This window comes from Tasmannia lanceolata, unplaced genomic scaffold (assembly GCF_043159265.1).
Source record: "Tasmannia lanceolata isolate RefF3 unplaced genomic scaffold, GAP_Taslan_0.1 ptg000031l, whole genome shotgun sequence".
NCBI classification, from domain to species: domain Eukaryota; kingdom Viridiplantae; phylum Streptophyta; class Magnoliopsida; order Canellales; family Winteraceae; genus Tasmannia; species Tasmannia lanceolata.
In genome coordinates, this window is record NW_027518708.1 from 1,438,545 (window position 1) to 1,454,972 (window position 16,428).

The window sequence follows — 16,428 nt, forward strand, 5'->3', positions numbered from 1 at the left end:
TGAACGGTAAAATGCTGTCAAGGAAAATCCTTAGACTTGGTTTCTATTGGCCCACAATGGAAGCAGACTGCTTCGCATTTGTGAAGAAATGTTATAAATGCCAAGTCTATGCGAACCTTATCCATGTGTCTCCATCAGAGTTGCATTCTATGACCTCGCCATGGCCATTCTCGGTATGGGGGATCGATATCATTGGCAAAGTCCATCCCAAATCGTCAAGTGGACACGAGTACATCTTGGTGGCCATTGACTATTTCACGAAATGGATAGAAGCTGCTTCATATGCTTCCATAACTTCCAATACAGTTGCGAAGTTCATTCGGGCGAATATCATTTGCAGATATGGAGTACCTCATGAGTTGATTTCTGATAATGGATCTCACTTTAAGAAGGAGGTAGTGCACCTGTGCGAAGAGTTCAAAATCAAGCATCACAAATCATCTCCTTATAGACCGCAGACCAATGGGGCTGTAGAGGCAGCGAACAAGAATATCAAGGTCATAATCAGCAAGATGACTGAGACTTATAAGGACTGGTCGAACAAACTTCCTTTCGCTTTGTGGGCTTACAGGACATCGATCAGGTCCTCTACAGGTGTAACTCCATACTCTCTAGTGTATGGAATGGAAGCAGTCCTCCCTGTTGAAGTGAGAATCCCATCCCTAAGAGTTATGATGGAAGCGAATCTGCCAGAGTCTGAGTGGGCCAAAGCCAGACATCAGGAATTGCAGATGATTGATGAAAAGAGGTTGAGAGCCTTGTATCACATCCAAGGGTATCAGAGAAGAATCGAAAGAGCCTTCAACAAGAGAGTCAAGGTCCGAGAGTTGAAACCAGGAGATCTTGTTTTGAAATCCTACAGGGCACCAATATTTGATCCCAGAGGAAAGTTCAGACCAAACTGGTCTGGTCCTTACATTGTTGATGAAGTCATGCCTGGAAAAACCGTTAGACTCCTCAATGAAAATGGAGAAAAATTAACAGAACCTACAAATCTGGACCAACTAAAGAAGTACTATGCTTAGATACACCAGGAGGCCGTCTTTGGTCGATCAGAGCTTAAAAGCCAACAACCTCAAAATCAAAAACCCTTTGCAAACAATTTGAGCATAAAAAAAGAAAATCTTCATTCTTTGATAAACTCAAACCAGGGGCATCTTTTATGACTTGCGTCATAAAAGATATTGAACCTGAACTACGTCATGACCTGATCCCTCTTTACAGGGTACGTAGGTAGCCTGATCAATTCAGGTTCGGTCAAATCCTTAAAAAGATGAAAGAAAGAACAAAACAAACAATCTTTGAAACCCCAAAAGGGCGAACTACGCAGACCTGATTCCCATTTCTTTGGGGATACGTAGGCAATCTGGAAGGCCAGATTCGGTCAAATACATGAAAACTTACCAATGTGTAACCTGTTTGAACCCCAGCCTACCTAACAGTCCTTCTGGTGTACTTAAGCCCAGGTTTGTAGAGAAACAGAAAGAAAAGAAAAAATGATGGAGTCTTAGACCCGTTAGACTGAAAACCCGCAAGGGCGGTCTAGGAAAAAGTTAGGGTCATTTCGCTCGCTAAGCTAAAAACCTGAAAGGGCAGCTTAGGCAAAAATTAGGGTGCTAAGCCTTTTGGATGGAAAATCTGCAAGGGCAGACAGTCCAGGCAAAAATTAAGGCATGCGGTCCGCCGAATCGAAAACCTGAAAAAGGCGATTTGGTCATGGCAGTGACTTCATAAAGGACAAAACCTCTGAAAGCCAGCAAGACTTTCATTTCTTCGGCGGCACTACTCCAAAGTCTGAGTGAGCGCCAATAGAAATTCTTCTGACACTTTATAAGCTAAGGAGGTTAAAATTAAGCAATCCAAAGGGATAATAACCATGATGGAAATACTGGAAAGAGGAATAAAACACCTTTAAATACGGTTTTCAAAAGATTCCAAAAGTGGTAGACTATACCATCTTAAAATACTTATCAGATTAAGAAGCAGATTTAGTCTCTCTTCGAGTCTAAGTCATTGTGTCCATCAAAGTCTTCATTTGTCGGTAGTCCAAGTCTTTTCTCTGTCATGTTGAGGTTAAGCTTCAGAGTCATGTGTGCGAAAGCCTGTGTAGTTTAATATCCCTCCCAAAGCTGGGGTAGCAAGAAGGCGAATGTGAAAAAATGATGAATTTGTCTCTTCAAGGGTGATGCACAGCAGAGTGAAGTTCAGAAGATGGTAGATTCTCCAGTCCATCTGGCAAGTTTCCAAGTTCATCCGGAATGGCAGAGATCATCAGAAATGAAAGACGGTTGTTAGGCAGATGCAATCTGTTATAAACCTGAAAGCTTTGTAACATCAAATATTCAAGAAATGAAAGCATTTTTAACCATTTCCCTGTGTTTTGCTTTCTTATGAATTTGTCATGGAAGTAAAATAATACTAGGGGCATCTTTTATGCCCTAAACAATCAGGTCATAAAAGATATCAATTGCACAGTAGTGTTTGAGATGGCTATTCTCAACAAATGAAGATAAGAGGAGCTTAAACACAGTCTTTGAATTCAACTTCTCAGTCAAATTCCTTTGAGAGTCTATCTTGGCAATTTTCTGAGAGTCTTTCTCATCATTTCATTGGAAGTTTACCTCTTTATCCCCAGCTGAGTTTCTACTCAAAAATGAAGTTTGTAATCAAATCGAATATTCGAGCCTAACCATTTTCTCCCTGAGAGCATCCACCCTGAGTGAAAATACCAAATTTTCTCCCTGAGAGGATCCACCTCGAGTGAAAATACCAAATATTCTCTCTGATAGTATCCACCCTGAGTGAAGAAACCATATTCTCCCTAAGAGCATCCACCCCGAGTGAAGAAACCATATTTTCCTGAGAGCATCCACCCCGAATGAAGAAACCGAATTATCCCAGAAAGCATTCGCTCTAAGCGTAGAACCCATTTTCTTCCTGAAAGCATTCGCTCCAAGCGTAAAATCAATTCATCTTTTTGAAAAGCAGTTCGCTCTAAGCGTAGAACCTAATTCTTCCTGAAAGCATTCACTCCAAGCGTAAGATCAATTTTGTCTCCCAGAAAGCTTTCGCTCTAAGCGTAGAACCCAGTTTTTTCCTGAAAGCATTCGCTCTAAGTGTAGAACCTAATTCTTCCTGAAAGCATTTCGCTCCAAGCGTAGAACCCAAATTCTTCCAGAAAGCATTCGCTCCAAGCGTAAAATCATTTTTTCTATTTGAGAGCATCCGCCCTGAGCGTTGAAGTCTGAAAAATACCAAAACCTTTCCAAATAAAGACCCCTGAGGCATCCATTCCATTTAAGACCCCTGGGGCATCCATTCCGTATAAGGACCCCTGAGGCATCCAATCCGAGTGAGACCCTGAGGCATATGTTCCCTCCAAAGAGTTTAGTCCAATATTCACCAAATCATCTTCTTCATTCTTCTTTCTCTCCATTCAATTTTGAGCCAGTCAAAATGTGTTGTCTGTTCAGCTTTGGCATTCGCGCAACAAGCACGCTCTGCCAAAGAGGGGCATCTGTAGACACCCCATTTTGACCGTACCCTAAACCTCCCATGTTTGAGCAAAACCCTATCAAACCAATGCTTTAGGAGCCCAAACTTCACCCTAAGCTAGCTTAAGGTCCCACCAAGCTCCCTGCAAAATTTCGTCGAATTCCGAGCGCGTTTGCCTAGTGAACGAGATGGGAGAATGTCCGTAGTGTAAACCGCAAAAGGGGGGTGAATTATCTTAGAACGGTGCCTAGCAGATTCCGAATAGGACACGAAGATTCGTGCGCCTATCAAATCCGCGCGCTCATCACAAAACCGCGCGCCCATCAAATTTGGATTGCTAATATCAACACCCAAAAATTCCTATAAATACCACATTAGATTTATTTTCTGAATTTTTAATCTAGGATTTTCTAATCTTTAGAGAGAGAAAGAGCGAGAAAACTAGAGAGAGGAAGTAGATCTCGTGTGAAACCCTAGGTCTTTTCTGCCATTTCTTCTCCGATCTTCTCCGGCAATACTCCAGCCGGCCATCGCCATAGCCTTCTTCTTCTTCTCCATCACTATGTTTGTCCGATTTACTACTTTCCCTCCCCAAAATCACAGCTCATAAACCCTAACCTAGTTTACTTTTCTGATCAGATTTTCCGATCATCTTAACTCTCCGGCCAGGTTCTAATCATGAGATTTCTATTGTTCTTTTTCTTATTCTCCTTCGAATCTGTTGATTCCTCTGTGTTATCACTTTAGAAACCCTAAATTCAAATCTAGATTGAGAAGAGCATCATCCATTGTTCATGAAAGGCCTCATATAGAAGGAGAAGTAAAAGAAAAGAAATCATCTGAGAAGAAGGAGTATCAGCAGATTTACTCATTTAAGGTTAGATCGGAGCGTTTTAGCAGTGGATTTTGATCACTTTTTTGGATCATTAGGCAGCATCTGGTTAGTATTTTCTTTTCATTGACATGTATGTCTTTGTTTATTGTTTTGCTCTCTAATTATGTGAAGATATCTGTTCATTATTCTTGAAACCTCTGATTAACTTCAAAAATCTTTTATTCCTTTAAAATCATAGATTTGTCATTTATTTTCATTAAAAATCTTAGATTTATTGTAGATTAATGAGTTTCTTCTTTAGGAATTTCAGATCGAAAATATTTTCTCATAGATCCATTATATTTCTTGAAAATATAGCGTTTTTTTCTCTCTCTCAATTTCAGCTTCAAATAGATTTTTCTGGATAAATTTTGGTAGGATAAGCTTTGCTAGGTTATTCAATTTCATTTCAAAAAGAAAGAATATATATATTTGCTGAGAAATTTATCCCTCTGATTTGTTCTTATTTGACAAAAATTTGTTTCAACCTTTGGTTTGATTCGCTCATTGGTATTGAGGTGCAGAGGATTTCATTTAGTTTCTGACATGTCAATGTAATTTCCATTATATATATATATATATATATATATATATATTATTTTTAATTTTATTTGCATCTTGTTTGGATAATCTATGATAATGTTTTGTTTCTTTGGCATATACGCTTCCTGCGTGGATGAATTTTTATGTAGGATGAAATTAAAATATGAGTTCCTTTTATGATCTTTGCTTACTAATTAAAAAAACATTTTCTTAACTTGACTAAATTTTGCATTGGTTATACATCATATTTAGTGTCAATACTGTGTTGAGCCATCTTTTGTATTATGCAGTTAATTTCTACATTATAAGGACTTGATTTTGCACTATACAATTCTATCGTAGGAAGCCTGATTATACTATTTGGTATTTTTCAGTTATGATAGATAATTTCTATACCCGCTTGCCTAATTTACATGGTCATTATTTTCATAAAGTAAGAACATAGCAATGTTAACAGTAGTTTAAGCTATATGACACAACATGGATTTCGGTTGTTGCATGTTGGTAATATTCATACCCTGTTCTGTCGAGTACAACAAATTCATTTTTGAATGGGAATGAGTTAGCTTCAATTTTAGAAGAGGATATGAGCTCTCATTAACTACATGGGTAAGGAGACATGGGTGCAAATAATTCTCCAAAGCTTTAGTGTTGGTATTATAGCCATGTAGAGTTTAAATATCAATTCTTGTTTGAGTTCCGCTTCAATCATTTTAGCAAATCTTTATATGTACATTCAAATGAATGGAATCAGAGGCTTCAATTGGTGTTGTGGTTTAGTCCAATGCATGATAAAATGACATATGTGATAGTCATTGTCCCAAAATCAGTTCTCCACTTATCATGTGGTAGTGCAAGTTGTCCAAAGTTAGCTTTCCTCTTTACAGTTCACATTATAAACTGCGCTAGATCGGTTTTCTTCTACATAGTTCTCAATATAAGTTATATGAGTTCAATTTTCTTTTAATAGTTGTATTACAGTTTTTTTTTTTTACAATTTACAGCTAAGATATGTTATGTTTAGAGGCCTATGTTTACTGTTTTACAGGTTTCTGCATTTTATAATTAGGATGTGTGTGAATATGTGTAGGTACGTGAGTGTAAATACGTGTGTGTGTGTGTGTGTGTGTGTGTGTGTGTGTGTGTGTGTGTGTGTGTGTATGTGTGCGCATATGCATGTGAATGTTGAAGTAAGTAAATTTTTTTTTTAATGATTGTTGAGTTGAGCATCATACGATGTTAATGCTGTCATGAGCTCTCATATTCATGATGACGATAGTCCTCAGGATAATGACCATAACAATCCCTCATTTTCAGAGTTCATGGATGTCTAAGAGAGGAGACAAGTCGTTTTTTTTTTTACCATGATTATGTAGTTGATATGATCCAACTTCACTAAAAACTGTCAAATGATTCACGTTGAATATTTTAGTTTCATTCCTCTAGAAATTTCCATGGTACTAGTTCATTAAAATGACTTCCCTTGTGATTTCAATAGGGTTGCCAATGAACACTTTAGGGAGAGCAATTTATGATCTACATGTATAATGTTTCATTTTTGCACCTTATGCATGCTGTCCCATTTTGTATCTTGATATGTAAACTGAAAAATAGAAAAATGCGAATAATAAGTGGAGCATTGACTTAGAAATTGTCTAAGTTTGATCGTCATGAATTCGGGGTTTTGGTAAAATTATATGATTGTAGCTGCTGCCCTTACAAGTTGTTCCACTCTACATTTACCATTTGTGTTTGATTAAAAGCACATAACTGCTGTTCATTATTGCACATAACTGCTGTCCACTATTGCCCACTGTTTGTTGTCCACTATTGTCCACTGCTTGTTGTCCATTATTGCACATAACCACTACCCGCTGTTGTCTACTTCCTGCTGTCCATCACTTCATGAAAACTGTTGCCCATTGGTTCTTTTCACAAGCACATAGCTGATGTCCATTGTTGTTAACCACTTGCTGCTCACTTTATGCACATTTCTACACTGTATTGACACTGGTTTGGATCATTTTTTGCACATTTCTGCCCTGTGTTGCCACTGGTTTGGCTCATTTTCTGCATATTTCACCCCCTGTTCTATTTGTATATGGACAACAGCCTCATCCCATTTGATATGCACAACAACCTCATCCCATTTGATATGCACAGCAGCTTCATCCTATTTGATATGCATGGTAGCCTTCTTCTCATTTTGATAATGGCAACCTCTTTTCCATTTTGGTAATAACAGCCCTTTTCTTAGCTTTGTTTTGGCAGCCAACATATTATTTTAGTAATGGCAACCCACACCCCTGTTGATACGGACACCCTCACATCCTTTTTGATAAGGGCAGGATCTCTTTCCCTTGAGATTTTGGAATTTTATCCAATGATTACACATATAGGTTCTGTCATTAACATAATAATATGGTGCTTGTATGTTATCTCTGTATACACAAAGTATGGTTTGAATTTCATTTGTTGAACCCATATGTATATTTCATCACTAGTTGAAAAGTATCATGAGATTATGAGTCACCTGTGTAATGCATCAGAGAACTAACAAACATCATAGGTATACATTTGATATTTTGATGCTTATTTTTTAATTGGATAAGGTTATTTTCCTTTAGTCTTTTTTTTTTGTCATCATGCATGGTGGTTACAAGGCACAGTTTGATTCAATAGCAATAGCTTTGTCACATTATTTTTTTATTATTTGCCTAAGAATATCTTTTGTAAAATCAATAGAACATTGAACTTCAATATTTATTCGTATTTGTTTATGAATATTGGATACATTGGGCGAGTAGAGTAGACAAGATAACATTGAATAAGAAGTTATTATTGATATAACTTATACAGAGCATAACTGTACAGGTTTGGCTTTTTGAAAAAAAAATATAGTAATATTAAAGAGTTTATACTATAGTGTGATCATTGCAAATGTTATTTGCTGTCCTAAACTAAACAGGGTATGCCTAACAAAGCTTTTCTGCAAAATTGATTTAACCCTTTAATTTCTTGAAGAGTTTTATCCTTATTACAGGTTAAATAATTTTTAGCTTATTTTTGTATTCCCTTTAGACATGTATATAGGTATGTGTATATGTGTTGTGTGTGATTTAGTTGTATGTGCATGCATACATATGTGGGTGTGAGTACATGTTTGTTTTTGACACTTGTACATTCAAATCATGTCTCCCTTGCAGATTATAAAAGACTCTTATGGGATTTAAATTACCTTCAAAGGATAAGTTAGGTTGTTTGAAATTTTAACACCTTTACTGTCATCAGCTCCTAATATTTCGTAATAGCTTGCTGACCTTGCAAGTACCATCAGCTAAGATTTTTTCTTTTTCTCTAATGCTCATTATCTTCATAACTTGTTATAAACCAGTCCTTAGACTTCTATCACCACTAATTGTCTTATTTTTGTGAATAGATACTATATTTTCTACAGTCATTATTTTATTCCCTTTGAGTTTATCTTGCCCTAACATATCTGACAATCACCCCTGCCATGGCACTTGCATTCTTCGCGCCTTATGGAATAAAGTGGCCATTAGAAATTTTATTTTATAACCCTATAATGACTGCATCATTAATTTTGTTCAGAATTTTTCATTATTGATTTTCATAAGAATAACGGGGCATGGTAGATTTGATTGAGATAATCTGATTTTGGTAGTGAAAATCTTAATGGTCAGTCATGGGTAATGTCATATATTGTACTGTTATATTAAGTCATAGTATGTAGCACAGTATGTGGGGTTTCACATTTCATACAAGACATGATTTCTTTGTTCCTGGTCATTACACTAGTGATTGAATATTCAAAACCTTTAAGATATTGGACTTTGCTTTTATACAGAGCATCATTTAAGTCATGGTTAGTATATAGTAGTAGCCAGGTATTACTTGTGAATGCTATTTCTAAGCATATGTATTTATGCTGCGGATAACAAAAATTAGTTTATATATTTTCATTTGTTTGAATAACCCATCATTAGGGGACTTGCTCAGTCCAAGTAGCATTCCCCTCTTTCATTTAAAAGACTTGCTTAGTCTTTTAGATGTATACCTTTGAACATTAGAAGCCCATTCATTGCAAGGGCAATGAAAGAGTCATCTAGAGCCCTCTTTTAGGAGACAGGCTATGTCTCGACAGAAAATCAAACCTTTTAGGGAGACAAGCTACGTCTCAACAGATAGTCATACCCATTTAGGGAGACAGGCTATGTCTCATACAGAAAGTTCAAACCCTTTGGAGACAGGCTTTGTCTCATTGGCCCTACTTATCCTTTTGTTTTAGGAGACATGTCATGTCTCATTAGAACCCTTCTCAGAGTCATTAGCATAGGATGTCTGTCCTTAGTTAGAGAGTCAGCCCTTCAGTTTCAGGAGTCTGTCCTATCATCATAGGGGTTAGGATGCTGTCCAACCCTTGCAGAGTTGTTACTCTGTCATTTTCCCCCGCAAAGCATAGGATGCTGTCCAACCTTTGCGGGATATTCAGGAGTTTGTCTTACCCTTATGATGATAGGGATTTGTCCTCTTGTGTCAAAAACTCAAAAACATTCAAAAATTTCAAAAACACTTGAAAATTCAAAAACATCTAAAAACCGAAAATCTCAAAAGTATCGAGTCTTTAGGAGTAGCTAGGAAATTCTATTCCGAACTACGTTGGCTTGATCCCTTTCAATAGGTTACGTAGTGCAGCTTGGGATTCATATCCCAAGTCCAGCCAAACCTTTTAAAAATAAACATTTCAAAACTTTCCAAAAATACAAAATTCTTCAAAACCTTTTCAAAAAGATCTTCCCCTAGAGTTATGGGTCTTTCCTGGCTGTTTGGGTGTTTTAGAGTTAGGAGTCTGTCCTGATTTGTATTGATATGGTGTGTCATGTCGTGTGAGTGTCCCTAGAGTTAGGAGGCCTCAAGTTGATCGGTTAGACATTTAGTCAAACCGATGGCTAGACTAGGAAGCATATAGTCAGCCCGTGGTTTTCATTAGGTTGCACAGCCTAGGTATACATAGGATGTAGGGCCCACCTGCATTAGCTTAAGGCTAATCAACTTGCATTAGTTAGGGCATATAGAGAGAGTCCTAAAAATTACAATTCCCATGAACTTAAGTGATCGTACAAAAAAAGCTTTAAAAAATTAGTCGAGTCTAATGGATCGAGTATAGGATAGTAGTTCTAGATGGTTAGGCATAGTAGTTTAGAATAGGGCATCGAACTACGTTGACTCCGATTCTTCCCGAGGCCGGGATACGTAGAGCAGCTGGGATGGACGGCCATCTTGGTCAGAGTCAAGTCGCATTAGAGTTTTAGGATTCATCTTGTCCAGTCGTGTATATAATTGATTTGTGTTGTGTGTTTTGCTGTGTTTTCTTACTTTCATGTACAGATCCTATACCTTTAGCTGTAGCATGCATGTATTTGCACACCAGAATTTAGACACCAATTAGGTATGACATTCATAACCTAGCTACTTTTAGGTGACACTTATTTTATTTCTTTTTAAGTGTGTTCATTATTCGTCTCCGAGACATGCATGATTAGGTAGACGTCTTCTTGGAGATATTTGTTCCCATTTCATATGACTTTCGCCCAAAACTCTTCAAAATCAATAATAAATGGCATAAGAGACCAGGTGTTTGCACTTGGGCGGATGAGGTGCTCTTTAGACCTTCCGAATTCGTAACCAGGCACGGACCTTATTTTATATCTCTGGTTATCCGTTGCAACAGAGCATAGTATGGGATCCTTGGCCCACTTCCTTGGATGTCGACTCTTCTTTGTTTAAGGTACGCCTCGAATCTGGGCTAGTCCCCGAATCGAGAGGTATCTCACCTTTGTATCGCCCCTCATGCTGTGAGGGGCACTTCTTTCGAGAGTTCCTTGGTAGAGCTCTCCATTCACATGGATGATCCAATGAGACTCAGCGTGGGGGCCCGTTCCCCGCCGTCCCTCTCTCGGATCGGGGTCCACAGGCTGGCGACTCTGCTGGGGAATATCTTTCGAGATATTGCCTAACTCTGTTAAAATGCCATTTGTTACTAATTTTGAAGAAATTTGGGCTAAAATCATTATAAATGGGAATTTAATCGCTTAGAATCCAGGGGCACCAAATAGGTGTTTAAAACAAGGGATTCACACACTACACAGCATACATCATTTTGTCCTTTATTTTCTTTTATTGATTTTACTATTATTGGCTCCACGGGATAGATACAATGGGTGCCACATGGGATGTCATTACCCTGTTGGTGTTGTTGTATTTATTTCCAAGGTATGCGCCAGTGCTGCAGTCGTAAACACTCGGTGTACTTGTGTTTACAGCAGCCGGTGAGCAATGAAGCATACTGTATATAACACTCGGTGTACTTGTGTTATATACTTAAAGTATGGATCATATGCATAGTACCCGATATATTGAGTCCGGAACTCTACTTTCATTTTATACGTGGATATATTTGTTGATTTAGTAAAACCCAATTAGGATCTGCATATTCTTATATATATTGCATTCATATAAGGACGAACATGTATTGCTTATGCATGTTGGAGCCTAGATTGAGGAACCATATCCTATCCATAGATTATTGTAGCTCACCGTATGTGGCTACAACGCAGTCCTAGTACACTCACATGTCTGTCTTGAGTCAAGTGTCTTGACTCTGCGGGATTATATTTAGGGCTGGTGCCCCTGGTTAGGATATATATGTATATATCTATATTTTGATTATTAGATTAGAGCCTACTCATTAGTGAGGCTTTCTTATCTAATCAAATTAGTCATATCAGTCCGTTCTTCGGATCTAGACCTGACTAGATGAGGTGCTCTTTAGACCTTCCGAATTCGTAACCAGGCACGAACCTTATTTTATATCTCTGGTTATCCGTTGCAACAGAGCATAGTATGGGATCCTTGGCCCACTTCCTTGGATGTCGACTCTTCTTTGTTTAAGGTACGCCTCGAATCTGGGCTAGTCCCCGAATCGAGAGGTATCTCACCTTTGTATCGCCACTCATGCTGTGAGGGGCACTTCTTTCGAGAGTTCCTTGGTAGAGCTCTCCATTCACGTGGATGATCCAATGAGACTCAGCGTGGGGGCCCGTTCCCCGCCGTCCCTCTCTCGGATCGGGGTCCACACACAGCATAGAATCAAACAGTATTGACCAGAAACAGACAAGTGGAGAAGGGATGGACAATAAAATTTACTTTCCATTCATGAAGTAGGGCCTCGAAGGGCCATTACAAAAATAAGGCCTCAAAAGGCTGTTACAAAAGTTGGGCCTCCAAGGGACCATTACAAAAAGAAATCTTCAAAAGAGAAGAAAGAAGGGGAGCTCAAGGCACCCCCTGGCTACCATCCCGTGCTGGATCCGCCTCCGGGGCCACGGGTGCAGCAGTGGTGGCCGGCTCGTCACCGCCAATTGTCGGTGGGTCAGGGAGAACCATTCCCGTCAAAACCACGGCCGGATTGGATTCCTTGACCTGCTCAAGACAGTCAAAGAACCCAATCTTGTAGGACTCGCTGGACAGAATAAAGAGTCCGTCCTCCCTTTTCTGAACGGCCGCTATTTGCCTCTCTCGGGCTCTCTCCCTCTGAGCGTTGAAGGCTTCTGCTGCCTTCTCCTTCTGTACGGCCAACTGAGCGGCAAACTCTTCTCTGATCCGCTTGTTTTCCTCGACCGTCTTTTCAACGGACCTCTGTAGCTCTTTTGCCTCCTGCATCAATTTCCCACTCTCCTCCTCGGACTTTGTTATTGCCTCAGAAAACTTCTGGCTCTTCTCTCGGAGGTCGTTATAATACAATAAAACCTAAAGACCAGCCAGTGTTAACACAGGAAATCGAGGCACGAGATAAAGGTAAAGCAGGACTCGAGGGCCATCTCACCTGGTAAATTGACGAAAATATGGCCTCATCAGCCGCAGCTGGAGGTTCGTTGAGAACCTGAAGCTTGTCATTGCTGAGGAGCTCCTTAGGCACCCGGCTCTCACCAAAACCAGTATCATTTTTCTGAACGGCCCAATTGGGCCGAAAAACATTGTCTCCGGTCCTCGCCGGGGGAGGACGGGCTCCAGCAGATGTCCCCCCCGACTTCGAGGACCCCGCGCCCCGGCCATAGGCGCCCACCAACCTCACTGTAGTCTTGGCTTTGGGAGGCAGCGGCGTGTCCAGGATTTGGGCCGGACTCGCCATCTCTATGGCCTTTCTTTTCTGGCCCTGCTGGGCCTTCCCGAATGTCCCATGCCTCATTCTCTCTACCATGGACTGCTGCTGCATCTCGGAAAGTCAACATAGACAAACAAAACCAGTCAGAAGCAAGAAAAAGAGGAAAAAGAGTTTTAAAACAAGACTAGCCACATACGTGCCGGGGTCGCAGTATTAAGGCCAAGCCCAACCAGAATCTCTTCCCCGTGGAATTCTGAACAATGAATGGGTCCCTCACGGTCCAGCTCCTCGCAGATTAGGGCAAACGTCCTCACATCCTCACCCTCAAGTAACGGCTTACGACTCATTGTGACTGTATCCGGGGCGTCCCATTTCAGAGGAACCGGCCAGGGCTCATTAGACTCCCTGTCCTCGACGTAGAAGAACCTGTTCCTCCATAAGTGTATCGAAGAGGGAGTGCCAGTGATCATTTTCACCTCTGAGCGCTGGCTAATGTAAATCCAACCCCCGTCCTTGTGCCTCTTCAATTGTGCACATGCGCGAAACAACGGCACAGACAAGTTCCTCTGAAGCCGGCCCTGGACGAGGTATACGAACCCCGTCAGCATCCTCCATGAGTTTGGCGCAACCTGAGCCGGAGCCAGCCCGTAGTGTCGAAGCACCGCGGCGAAGAATGGGTGCAGAGGGAACCTGAGTCCGGCCCTCAACGAGTCATCGTATATACAAACATCAGAGCTTTCGTTACAGGCCTTATCTCCCTCTGTCGCCTCCCTCAGCCCAAACCTGGGGGGAACACAGTACCTATCCCTAATGTCCACCATCATGGACTCATCTAGGTAATTCTCCTCGTGAAGAGCCTGTACGTTGTATTTAGGATTGGCGTCCATCCGGGCCCTCGCTACGACCTCAACGGCCCGGCCAAAGAGAAACGTTGTGGACGCCTCGGCGGTGTCACTACCAACACTCCCCTCTGCTCGGAGATAACTATCCGTTGGGAGTGGAGTGGTGTTCAGATCCAAAATCACTTCGTCCCCAACCACCTCGTCATCACTACCTACGATATCCACACTAACATCAGGACTTGCCATTTTTGGGGCTGGTGTCCTGATCGTCCTATTCTGGGTCCTAACCGACGAACTAGAACCTGAGCTACTAGAAGACTACTCCCCTGAACCGGACTCAGAACTAGAGCTACTACTTGACATGAAAGCAGGAAAAGAAACGAATGAAAGGCACGCTCAAGAAGATTACCGGTCAGAACTGAAATCTCCCGGTTTCGAACTGAAAGCTCCTTAATCCACAGCCGTTCACAACCACGAACTACGCGAGCCGAACTGGCCTGAACCGAACTGGCAGAGCAAAAAGCAGAAGGAGAGTAAAAAGTGAAAAGTAAGAAATGAAGGGTGAAAACCCTCCTTTTATAAGCCTTGGCAATGGGGGTCTGCATTTAATGAAGGGCACGCGCGTCGAGGGCGCCTGTACGGTGCCACGTGTCTTTCATTAATGACGGGCACGAACTTCGAAACAAGGGCGTAAGTAAAAATACGCGGGTATCTCCAAAAGTCTAAGGGCATCCGTGAAAGTACTCGTGTGAAGGATAGCTCTCAAAAGTGATCGAGTCCGGCACAAAAATCAGTCCGGCCCAAGCCGGACTGGATATGACGCGTCTCGCTACACGACAAAAATCAGTCCGGCCCAAGCCGGACTGGATATGACGCATCTCGCTCAAACCCTTGCCTCGAAGTAAGTGTCCGTCCATCAATGAAAGACACGTGGCACCATTCAAGGGCCTCGAAGTGCGTGCCCATCATTAAATGCGAACTCCCATGGCCAAGGCTTATAAAAGGAGGGTTTTCACCCTTCATTTCTTACTTTTCACTTTTCTCTCCTTTCTGGTTTTTGCTCTGCCAGTTCAGCTCGCCCAGTTCGGCTTCGCATAGCTCGTGGTTGTGTTCGTCTGCGGGTTTGGGAGCTTTCAGTTCTGACCGGTAATCCTCTTGAGCGCGCCTTTTATTCGTTTCTTTTTCTGCGTCCATGTCCTGTAGTAGCTCTAGTTTTGAGTCCGGTTCAGGGGAGTCGTCTTCCAGTAGCTCAGGGTCTAGTTCGTCAAGTAGGACCCAAAATAAGCCGATCAGGACTCCAAGGCCAAAAATGGCAAGTCCTGATGTCAGCGTGGAAATCGTAGATAGTGAGTACGAGGTCATAGAAGAGGAAGTGATTTTGGATCTGAATACCACCTCGCTCCCAACCGATAGTTATCTCCGAGCAGAGGCGAGTGTTGGTAGTGACGCCGCCGAGGCGTCCACAACTTTTTTTCCTGGCCGGACCGTTGAGGTCGTAGCTAGGGCCCGGATGGACGCCAATCCTAAATACAACGTACGGGCTCTTGACGAGGAAAATTACCTTGATGAGTCCATGATGGGGGACGTTAGGGATAGGTACTGTATTCCCTCAAGGTTCGGGCTGAGGGCAGCGACAGAGGGAGATAGGGCTTGCAACGTTAAGGGTTGGACTCAGGTTCCCTCTGCACCCATTCTTCACCGCAGTCCTTCGATATTATGGGTTGGCTCCGGCTCAGGTTGCGCCGAACTCATGGAGGACGCTGACTGGGTTCATGTACCTTGTCGATGGCCGGCTCGAAAGAAATGTGTCTGTGTCGTTATTCCGCGCTTGTGCGCACTTAAAGAAGCATAAGGACGGGGTCTGGATTTACATTAGCCAGCGCCCGGAGGTGAAAATGATCACTGGCATTCCTTCTTCCATTCACTTATGGAAGAACAGGTTCTTCTACGTCGAGGACAGGGAGTCCACCGAGCCTTGGCCGGTTCCTCTAAAATGGGACGCCCCAGATACTCATGCGATGAGCCGCAAGCCACTCCTTGAGGGCGAAGATGCGAGAACGTTCGCCCTAATCTGTGAGGAGTTGGAATGAGGAGGCCTCATTCAGTGCTCATAATTCTTTGGGGAAGCGGTTCTGGTCGAGCTTGGCCTTAGTACGGCGACCCCGGTACGTATGTGGCTAGTCTTGTTTTAAAACTCCTTTTCTTCTTTTTCTTGCTTCTGACTTTTTTTGTTCGTCTATGTTGACTTTCAGAGATGCAGCAGTAGTCCAAGGTAGAGAGAGTGAGGCAGGGGGCATTCGGGAGGGCCCAGCAGGGCCAGAAAAGAAAAGCCGCTGAGATATCGAGTCCGGCTCCAACCCAAGACACGCCGCCTCCCAAAGGCAAAACTACGGTGAAGCTGGTCAGCGCCTACGGCCGAGGAGCCGGCTCTTCAAAGTCGGGTGGGACATCTACTGGAGCCCGTCCTCCCCCTGTGAGGACTGGAGATA